Source organism: Hemitrygon akajei, chromosome 23 (genome assembly GCF_048418815.1).
Source record: "Hemitrygon akajei chromosome 23, sHemAka1.3, whole genome shotgun sequence".
In the NCBI taxonomy this organism is placed as follows: Eukaryota; Metazoa; Chordata; class Chondrichthyes; order Myliobatiformes; family Dasyatidae; genus Hemitrygon; species Hemitrygon akajei.
The window spans coordinates 11,728,145-11,737,980 of record NC_133146.1 but is presented as its reverse complement, the minus strand read 5'-3'; the positions used below and the strand labels follow the sequence as shown (position 1 = coordinate 11,737,980).

The following is a 9,836-nucleotide window of genomic DNA, read 5'->3' as shown; positions in this document are numbered from 1 at the left end:
TCGTGTTGACCTTCTAAACAACTCCAAGATCAATCTAAGCCACCCCTCCTACATAGACTTTAATTTGTCTTTCATCCATGTGTCAATCTAAGGGTTTTTTTTAAGTGTCCCTAATGTATCTGCGTCTACAACCACCCCAGCACCTACCATTCTCTGTGTAAAAGTCCCATGTATTTATTTGTTGACATACAGCATGGAGAAGGCCCTTCTGGCCATTCTAGTCATGCCGCCCAGCAATCCCCCTGTTTAATCCTAGCCTAAACGCAGGGCAATTTACAAAGACCAACTAACCTACCATGGTCTTCGGACCATGGGAGGGCACCAGAGCACCTGGTGGAAACCCACCTGGTCACGGGGGAAATCTCCTTACATGCAGTGGCAGGGATTGAACCCATTTTGCTGGTACTGTAAAGCATTGTGTTACCATGCTGCACCTCTGTATGGGGGGGGGAAGGAGATCGCTGACATCCCCCCCCTATACTTTCCTGCAATCACCTTGAATTTATAACCCCTCATATTTGTCATTTCCACCATGGGAAGAGTGTCCACACAAACCTTTGCCTCTTATTATCTTGCACACCTCCAATCAAATGACGTTTTAATAATCTGTTCAGTCATGATACTTATCACTTTAGTGTCAGGGTGAAACATTTTCTATTTTATACGAAAGGTAACGTTAGAGTTGATCTTTGGCAAGATTCCAGGGCAAAGCAGAACTAAACCTCTGTGGAGGAAGAAACCAGCTAAGGTGTGTACAAGTTGGAATGTAAATCGAGTATATATACACCAAGGGATCACTGGCCATAGATTCAGATGTTTTGACAAGACAGATGTTATTGCCCGCATTCATCTAAACATTTGACACTTAACTGCTGCAGGAGGAGCTGCTAATGCATGCATCTGCACAGGTACAGGAGCCTGGTTTGAGTGCTAGAAGCTTGAAGTCACTCACCTTCTGGTAGTTCAGATTCTATTTGTCTCTCCTTTTATACCTTCTCTTGGAGATCTTCACCATCTTCCTTCAACAAGAGCTGCCACCATTCTCTCTCTCCTGGCCACCATCTTATGCTCTCTCTGCATCCTCTCTACAATTTAAAACTTTATAGAACATAGACTATAGAACATTAAACAGGACATACTCTTTGTCCCTGCAGATCAAAAGAAGGATCTTGTGGTTTACATCTATAGATTCCTCAAAGTTACCTCGCAAGTTGATAGGGTGTTAAAGAAGGTGTATGGTGTGTTGGCCTTCATTAATTGGGGGATTGAATTCAAGAGCTATGAGGTAACATTTCAGCTTTATAAAACTCTGGTTAGGCCACTCAAGAGTCTGTACTGTATTGTAGTGTTCTGTGTGAAGAATGAAGGACCAGGGAGACAAGTTACCTGCAGCATAATCACTTCACTCGTTCATTTGTTATGTGCCACGTCATATGACGTGGGCAATGATGGTCTATCCATGACCGTGATTGTTCTTGGCAAATTTTTCTACTGAAGTGGTTTGCCATTGCCTTCTTCTGGGCAGTGTCTTTACAAGACAGGTGACCCCAGCCATTATCAATACCCTTCAGAGACTGTCTGCCTGGTGTTAGTGGTCACATAGCCGGGACTTATGATCTGCACTGGCTGCTCATACGACCATCCACCACCTGCTCCCATGGCTTCACATGGCCTTGATTAGGGGATTGCTAAGCAGGTGCTAAACTTTGCCCAAGGGTGACCTGCAAGCTAGCAGAGGGAAGGAGTGCTTTACACCTCCTTTGTACAGATGTATCTTCACCCCACTACACTTTAATCACTCAGGATTTTATTAGTGATTTTGATGAAAGACATATTAATAGTGTGGCAGAGGTGAAAATCCAACTGAAGGGATTCAAGCAAGAAATTCTGGATAAATATTACAGATCAGGCAGCATCTTTGAGTCCACTACTTTGACTAAAGCATTGGAAGCCAACAGCAGCTGACCAGACTTCTCTGGTCCTGAGCCGAAAGAAGGTTGATTGGCCCTTGATCTTCTGCCACATGACTTTGTACATCTGCGAGGTGAAGATCCTTCCTCTCCCAGAAATGAGGTATTTGGAGCTTCTGTTAATGTTTGTGTAGCTCTGGATTTTTACAGAATGGGTTTGCTAGCTTCGTGCCCGACCCTCCGCCTTTCACAGCCAGGCTTGGGACTGTCCATGGAGGATTTCAGACGGCATCGGTGGAAAAGAAAACAGATTTAATGTTTCAGGTATGGAAAAAGCTGCTGGGTTTCTCCCATACTTTCTGTTTTCATTTCAGATGTCCAGCATCTGGAGATATTTAAAAATAATTTTCCAGTTCTCGATAAGATGGGCATGAATTTTGCAGGCTGTAGTATGGTAGAAGATTTTGGAATGGAAAATAAAGTCAGAGTTGGGTGGTGTGGAGGTTTGCAAGGACAGGTGGTGAAGGTTAACAAGGAGTGCAGTGATAATGGTAGATTTGATGGAAGCTGGAATATCCCCTCAATGGTTAAATGATGACTAAAAAGTCAAGCTATCTCATAAGGTACCAATGTTCGCTTCATCCTTGATGAAGATGGCAGAGTTTGACATCGAAACATCAGGTATAATTGATACCAGTACTCGGCTGGAAGCCTGAAAAGACTTCATTTGTCACATACGCCGGGAAATCACTAGACCAGTTTTCAATTACTCGGGTGTTTGGGCATGCAGTCATGCGCATGTTGATGGGAATATGGAGAAAGTAACAAAAAAAAACAATTTTGGATTAGTGTAAATAAGTATTTGGTGGTTGGCACAGACTTTCTGGGCTGAAGGTGTTCCTGTGCAGAATCTCTCTCTAATTCAATAACTATGTTAAATCAGAGTAATGAAAGGACACAGTGAACATGCATACATTAACTCAATGCCTTTTCTGAATGTTTCTTGCTTTATCAAATAGTTGAAGGTAGTCATAATATGGAAAAGTTCAATGCAACGATGAACATAATATGCACCTGATGGTGAAATAGTTTATTATTGTAAACCTAAAGCTCAGTCTCACATTTAATCCCACTTAATCTCATTTAATGGTGGTGTCCTGGCTGCCACATGTACTGAATTCATTCTTTAAGGAATGCATTTAAGGTGCTGCTGCACTTGGCAAAACAAGCAATTCGGTTCCCTTGGTGGTTTATTGTTTGATTGAAATATTTTCTCCCTTGATAATAATGAAAAGGGAAAGGATTTGCATTCTGTGGGATATTGTACAAAGTCTGGCTGTCCCTAAGTGCTTCTCAGCTAATGAGGCACTTTTGACATGTTGACAATGAGTTGTGCAGAAGGGTGGTGACCAATTTGCACATGACATACTCAGTCGAACAGCAATGACATAGTAACCTGATAATCTGTTAAACCTCCTAGTCTCCATCTAACGTACTACCTACAACTGACAGAGTAGATGGCTAGAGTTTCTGCATTGCCATCTGTGTAGCACTTCTCCTGTGTCACATCAACCTAGATTTTTCAGTCTGGTCTCAGGTGTGAGCACCAGGCCTCGAACTCTTCCTCCTCCTCTCTGTAGGCCGTTGTTGGTGATGAGCCCCCCCCCCCCCCCCACCCCCACTGCCATGACATCGGTGAATTTAACAATGTAATTACTCAGGTAAATGAACTCCACCAGCTTTCCACGCAGGCAAGGAGCTGCTCCCTAAACACCGGCTAACAAAGGCAACCACGGCCACGGGCATCAATGTGAGTTGGGATCAGATTCATTTATTTATCACAGGTACATCAGAACATACAGTGTTTGCATTAACAACCCAAGGATGCGCTGGGGGCAGCCCGCAAGTGTCGCCACACATTCTGGCACCAAAACATATTCACCCACAATGCTGAGTAGAACAACACAAGCAACAACAACAAAACAAACCCGTATGCTGTGAAATTCGTTGCTTTACAGCATCAGAACAGTGCAACACATAAAAAATTAGGATAAGTTACAAAAGAAATATAAATAAATAAATCACACACACATACATGAATAAATAAGTAAACAAATTAACAAATAAAGAAACAATAAATGATAAAAAAGTGAAGATAAAGCAAAATTTTATTTTATTTTTTATTTTTATTCAGAGATACAGCACAGAATAGAGTCATGCCACCACCAACCCCATTTTAACCCTAACCTCACTTACAATGACTAATTAACCTACCTGTTACATCTTTCTACTGTGCAGGAAGCCAGAGCACCTGGAAAAACCAATGCATTCCATGGGGAGGACATGCATTCTCCTTCCAGAGGACACTGGCATCGAACTCTGAACATGACGCCCCAAGGTGGAATAGCATCACACTTACACTTACGCCCAGTGAGTAAATAAAATAGTGAGGTAGTGATCACAGGCTCATGAACTGTCAAGAAGTCTGATGACAAAGAGGGAGATGGCTGTTCCTAAACTGCTGAGAGTGGGTCTGCAGGCTCGTGTACCTCCCCTTTGAAGGTAGTAATGAGAAGAGGACGTATCCTTGATGGTGAGGGTCCTTTTTAATGAGACACCGTCTTCTGAAGATGTCCTCAGTAGTGAGGAGGCTAGTCCCTATGATGGAGCTGGCTGAGTCTACAACCCTCTGCAGTCTTTTTTTGATTCTTTGGCGTTTCCATACCAGACGGTGATATAATCAGTGAGAAAGCTCTTCACGGTACATCTGTACAAGTTTCTTAGAGTCTTTGGTGACATAGCAAACCTTCTCAAACTTCTCATGAAGCATATATGCTGGTGTGCCTTTTCTGTGATATTATGCTAGGTCCAGGATCTTCTGAGATGTTGACATACAGGAACTTGAAGCTGCTCACTCTTTGTATTGCTGATGCCCCAAAGAGGACTGGTGTAGGTTCTCCCAACTCCCCTGCCTGAACTCCAAAATCAATCCCTTGGTCTTACTGAAGATGACTGCAAGGTTGTTGTGGCACCATTCAACCAGCTGGTCTATCTCACCCCTGTATGAAAGGAGATAACGTCTACAACGTGGCCTTTTCTGGATTTTGCTCCAACATTAGGAATTTAGAGCAAAACAAACATAATCTTATTGCTGCATCCCTGTTACATATCATCTGTAACTTGGTTATATTGTAGTTAAGGAATAAATGGAGACATAAGGAACTGCAGATTACAGCTGTGGCATCATGGTAGTGTAGAGGTTAGCATAATGCTGTTACAGTGGAGCTATGACATTGGGGTTTGAATCCATCTGCTGTCTATAAGCAGTCAGTACGTTCTTCCCATGAACACGTTGGTTTCCTCTGGGTGTTCCTGTTTCCTCCCACATTCCAAAGATGTTAGTAAGCTATGGGCATTGCTATGTTGGTGCCAGAATTATGGTGACGCTTGTGGGCTAGCTAGCACAATACTTCTTTCCGGATTTGATTGATGCAAACAACGTGCTTTATGTTTCAATATACATTTGACAAATGCAACTGATCTTTATCCTTTTTACATTTATTTTACAGATGCCAGAAATTGGAGAAATAAGGTTATAAAGATTGGTTGGGTTGAGTTGTCTTCTGATCTTCGCAAGTTACTTGCAAATGTTTCATCACCATGCGAGGAGGCATCATCAGCGTGCTGTTTTGACTGTGGTGTGTCCTCCGAACGTTTGGCTTTTATATACCTTTCAATCAGCAGATTGACATCATTTCAAAAAATCAGTCATGATATGGGGAGGAAATCTCGTTGCTGATTAGTTGTGTGATGAACTTCGTGCATTGTGGTCTGGAATTTTGCCCACATTGGCTCATAAATGGGATTGAGGTCTATGTATATGTTTACAAAATTGTTTGTGGGAACCCACACTTCTAGGAATTCACTTGCATGCTCCGAGTTTGCTTGTGTCATGATTTTCACTGATGCTCAGTTGAATTTGTGTCCCTCTCGATCTTCATGGGTAAAGACGAGGGAGACTTGATCTTGCTGCTTCACAGCCAGTTGACATTCATGGATAGTTTTCTCCCAGTCTGGCCAACATAATACTTGCTGGAGACCCCACAAGCCCCCATGAAGATTAGCTTTATGGGAAATAGACAGTCAACATTGCGGATCAACATCCTTCATCTGGACTGAAAGACAGAAGAGTAATAAGCCAGCACAAAGGGGTGGGTGGAGGGATGGGGCAAGAGATGTCAGGCAATAGGTGGATCCGGATGAGGATGGGGTAGGAAGATAGAGGAGGGAAGAGTGAAGAGTGGAGATGGAGGAGAGAGAGTGGGGTAATAAATCAGAATTGGTATCAGAATCAGTCATATCACTGACATAGCTCGTGAAATTAGTTAACTTTGCTGGGCAGTACAATGCAATACATAATAATAGAGAAAAAACTGAAATGCAGTATGAATATATATATACACACACACATATATATATTAGTTAAATTAAATAAGCAGTGCAAAAATTGAAATAAAGAAGTAGTGAGGTAGTGTTCATGGGTTCAATGTCCATTCAGAAATCGATGGCAAAGGGGAAGAAGCTGTTCCTGAATCATTGAGTGTGTGACTTCAGGCTTCTGTACCTCCTTCCTGATGGTAGCAATGAGAAGAGGGCATGTCCTGGGTTATGGGGTCCTTAACAATAGACGCTGCCTTTTTGAGGCATCGCTCCTTGTGGATGTCCTGGATACTATGGAGGCTGGTGCTCATGTTGGAGCTGACTAATTTTACAACTCTCTGCAGCTTACTTCAGTCCTGTGCAGTAGCCCCCACCACCACACCAAACAGTGATGCAGCCAGTTAAATGCTTTCCACAGCACATCTCAAGAAATTTGTGAGTGCCTTTGGTGACATACCAAACCTCCTGAAGCTCCTAATGAAATATAGCCACTGTCTTGGCTTCTTTATAGCTGCACCGATCTGTTGCATCCAGGTTAGATCCTCAGAGACATTGACACCCAGGAACTTGAAATTGCTTACTCTTTCCATTTCCTCTATCAGGACTGGTGTGTGCTCCTTCGTTTAGCCCTTTACAGAGGCTGGGAGGTGAGAGGTGGACAAAGTGTTACACAAATGTTTGCCAGTTATACATCTTCAGGTCACGAAAATGGAAGCAATGGGCAAGACAGATACTGGTTTAATAGGAACTTCTATTTGTAATCTCTACTCTTATTTTCAAATCCATCTATGATTTTACTCTTGGTGATCTCTTTCGTCTCTTCTTGCCCTTTAACACTTTAAGATACCTGAGCTTCTCCAATTCTGGCTTTTTGGCTATCTTAGAATTTAATTGATCCATCACTGATTTCAGCTTCCAAGACACCAAGATCAGGAATTAACTCTTTAAATCCCAGGGCTTTCTTTGCTCTCTTTCCTCTGAGATACTTTCTAAAACATACTGCATCTCTTTTGACCAAGTGCCTGGTTACTAGCCCGGGTTTCCTCTGGGTGCTCCGGTTTCCATCGATGTTCCAAAGGTGTATGAGTTTGGGTTAGTAAGTTGTGGACGTGCTATGTTAGCCTAAGGCTGGCACAGTATTGTAGCAGTTAGCGTGATGCTTTACAGTGCCAGTGATCAACAATTGGGTTTGAGTCCCATCACAACCTATGAGGAGTTTGTAGGTTTTTCTTGAGACCACAGGGGTTTCTTCTGGGTGCTCAGGTATCCTTCCAAAGACACACATTTAAGGATAGTGAGTTGTGAGCATGCTAAATTGGCACCAGAAGTGTGGTAACACCTGCAAGCTGTGCCACCCACCCCCCCCCCCCCCCCCCATTGGACTGTGCTGGTCACTGACGCAAATCAAACATTCACTCTATGTTTCAATGTGTATGTGCGTAATAAAGCTAATCTACATCTTCTAATCTTCATAATCCCCTGTGCAGTTTAGTGTGAAATGCTGTTTTGTTTTATAATGCTTCTGTGATTTGCCTTTGAACACCACGTTGTGTTATACAGGTGGAGAGGGTGGTAAAGAATTCATATGATGTGCTTGCCTTTATTACCCAAGGAACTGAGTTCAAGAGTCAGGAGCTACATTACAGCTTTATAACACTCCAGTTAGGGTGCGCCTGGAGTATTGCATACAGTTCTGGCCACCCTATGATAGGAAGGGTGGTGAAGTTTTGGAGGCAGTGCAGAAGAGCTTCAGTAGGATGTTGCCCGGATTAGAAAGCGTGTGCTGTAAGGAGAGGCTGGACACACTCAGGTTGTTTTCCCTGGAACAGCGGAGAATGAGGGGAGATCTGATCTGACAGAGGTTTAGAATGGGTGATATGGTGGTGTAGCATTTAGCGTAACACTTTGCAGCGCTAATGACCTGGATTCAATTCCCTCTGTTGTCAGTAAGGAACTTGTCCATTCTCCCTGCACCTGCGTGGATTTCCTCCAGGGGCTCCGGTTCCCTCCCACATTTCAAAGACGTACGGTTTAGTAGGTTAGTTGGTCACATGGTGTAAGTGGGCAGTGCAGACTCGTTGGCCCAGAAGGGCCTGTTACTGTATTTCCGAAGAAAGATTTTGAGAGGCATCGATAGGTATTCAGTATCTTTTAGCCAGGGATGAAATGTCTAATAAGAGAGTAAGCATTTAAGGTGAGCAAAGGTAAGTTCAAAAGAGATTTGCAGGATAAGTTTTTCACACAGAGAGTGGTGGGTGCTGGAAAGTGCTGCCTGAAGCAGACACAATAGGGGCTTTCAAGAGGCTCTTAGAGAGGCACATGAATGTGTAGGAAATGAAAAGGTACTGATATTGCGCAGGCACACATGAAGTCCAGCCCAGCACTGTGGACAGAAAGGCCTCTTCTTCTGTTATACTGTTCTGTCCTGTTCTATGTTAAAGAGCATTATGTAAACCAAACTTACCTGCTGAATTAAAGGATTGAAAAGATCAAGAATTTGTCTTGTAATCTGGAACTTTGCGTTAATATAAATGTTTAAAATATTTTCCAAACATAATCAAGCAGCATTATACCTGCAATAAAAACTGGTTGGAAAGTAATTTTGATCAGAGTTCAAAAAGTTTAGCTGCCACATCTGTAGTTACAAGCTGTCTTTAATGTAACAAGAAACTCAGGGTGCTTAAGGCAAACAGATGTTAATCTATGGTTGCACTAATTGGGAGAGTTTTTGCCAAACTATCAAAAGAAGTGGGTGGGAGAAATACTTGTAGCAAAAAATGAAAGTAAGAAAAAAATGCAGATGATGGTAGTCTGAGATAAAAACAGAAAATGTTGGAAGCGCACAGCTGGTCAGGGAGTACTGGTGAAAAGAGAAAGGTGGTTAGTATTTAGGCTGAAGGATCAAGAATCAACTTTATTTGCCATATAAAGTACGTTTACATGTATTAGGAATTTGTTGTGGTGTGTTGCTCAGGGCATGAGGCCTTGTTATTGAGGCCTTTGGTTGGATGGGGTTAATCATGGACATTACATCCTAGCTGTCTATGTGATACACAAACAGGTATACCATCCAGGGCAGTACGATATGGAGAACAAGCTGTTGCCCATTTAACAAGCTTCCCCTCTCCACGCAACTGATGAATCTGAAGGGGCGGCAGAGACCAATACGTTTTGGCACCAGCGTCATCTCAGGAGTTGCCAGTCAGCATTGAACCCAAAGCTGGACTGCATTAGGGACTCCAGCTCTGGACTTTTCCCTTGGGATTTACTCCCGAAGCCTTCCCCACTCGTGGGTATAGCCGTAAGCCCAGTGGAGGTTTGAAATCAGAGTTGTCCTTCTACTAGCTACTAGTCCTTCTACTTCCTTCTTCAGCTATGGCTGATGAGCCTCATCTGCCCAAAGTGATTGGCTTTAAGGTGCTAGTAACTCATCTTTGGCCTTTCTTCTGCCAGTAAAAATGGTTCTGTCGGGCTTAGTAGCAAAGC

The 9,836-nt window shown here is 42.9% G+C and overlaps 1 long non-coding RNA gene across 1 annotated transcript; it reads left to right on the top strand.

Moving 5' to 3' along the window:
• Positions 1–2,004: 2,004 nt before the first annotated feature.
• Positions 2,005–6,030, top strand: LOC140715056 (uncharacterized). Its single transcript, XR_012096049.1, has 3 exons — positions 2,005–2,234; positions 4,209–4,340; positions 5,480–6,030. It is a non-coding gene; the product is annotated as an uncharacterized lncRNA (long non-coding RNA).
• Positions 6,031–9,836: the final 3,806 nt, after the last annotated feature.